This window comes from Trichechus manatus, unplaced genomic scaffold (genome assembly GCF_000243295.1).
Source record: "Trichechus manatus latirostris isolate Lorelei unplaced genomic scaffold, TriManLat1.0 scaffold00135, whole genome shotgun sequence".
In the NCBI taxonomy this organism is placed as follows: domain Eukaryota; kingdom Metazoa; phylum Chordata; class Mammalia; order Sirenia; family Trichechidae; genus Trichechus; species Trichechus manatus.
Window position 1 is genome coordinate 2,655,897 of NW_004444071.1, and position 1,382 is coordinate 2,657,278.

General features: G+C 46.2%; 1 pseudogene; it reads left to right on the forward strand.

Moving 5' to 3' along the window:
- Nucleotides 1-752: 752 nt before the first annotated feature.
- Nucleotides 753-1,054, forward strand: LOC101341942 (Golgi phosphoprotein 3-like; annotated as a pseudogene).
- The last annotated feature ends 328 nt before the right edge of the window (nt 1,055-1,382 follow it).

The following is a 1,382-nucleotide window of genomic DNA, read 5'->3' on the forward strand; positions in this document are numbered from 1 at the left end:
CTACAGAGATTGATAAAATACTTTCCCTGTCCTATAAGGAGTTCTTATTCTAGGAACTCAGACTGACACAACAGCAGAAGCACTAGAAATACAACAGCTACAAAATGTATCCTACAATGAACACATTTTGCTGATTGTCCTAGTTTCCTAGAGCTGCAATAACAAAATACACAAACAGCTTAGCTTTAAAGAGCAGAACTTTATTTTCTAACAGATCAAAGCCAGAAGTTCAACTCACGATCTCTGCAGTGTGGATTACTCCTGGGGGCTTTGAAAGAGGTACCACTCCATGCCTCTCTCCTAATTTCTGGTAGCCCTTGGCGTTTCTTGGTATTCCTTGGCTTATAGACAGATTCTAACATGGTGTCTTCCCCCTGTACATGACTCTGTTTCTGATACCACTCCGGATGGGTTAGGATTAGGACCCACCCTACTCCAGTATGACTTTGTTAATTTAACTAATAACATCTACAAAGAAAAACCCTATTTCTCCAAACGAGGTCACTTTCACCATTGCAGGGGTTAGGACTTCAGAATACCTTTTGGAGGGACACAATTCAGTCCATAATACTACATATATTAGGAGTATAAAGAAAATAATAGCTGAAATTGTTTTCCAACTTTTTAAATCTTCTGTTTAGCTGAGATACGAATCAATTAAAATTGCATTATCGGTTATGAAACTTGCAGGAAAAAACCTGGTGGAAAAGGGTGTATTAACAACAGAGAAACAGAACTTCCTACTTTTTAACATGACAACACATGCTCTCACCAACAACAACATTAAGCAGCGCCTCGTCAAGAAGATACAAAAGCCGTTCTTGACAAATGGGTCAATGACCCTCACCGCAGGGACAAGCGCTTGCTGGCCCTCATTTACCTAGCCCATGCCTAGGATGTCCTGGAGAGTGCTTTTGCTCCTCTCCTGGATGAGCAGTATGATTTAGCCACCAAGAGAGCGTGGCAGCTTCTCAATTTAGACCCTGAAGTGGAGTGTCTGAAGGCCAACACCAACGAGGTTCTGTGGGCGGTGGTGGCAGCATTCACCAAGTAACTGCTTGGAAGAAAGCCTTCTCCTTTCTCTCATGTAAACCAGTTGTTCTTCTATTGACTTCTGTGTTCTGCAGTTTGTACTTTCCCACACCAGTGGAGTCACTAGGTGGGTACAGCCCCAACACTGTCAGAGGGGATGACACCAAAATGACCCCAGGCTCCACCCCCCCCTCACCTGCCAGTCAGGGTACAGGTGGTCTGGCTGCGGCGCCAGTCACTGGGCAGAGAGGAGGATCTCCAGCCTGGGCCAGTGGGAGAGGGGAGGACATGCAAGGAGCCACTGGGGCTGCGCCGGGGGAGTGGGGGGAGGGGGAAGGAGAGGGCGGAAG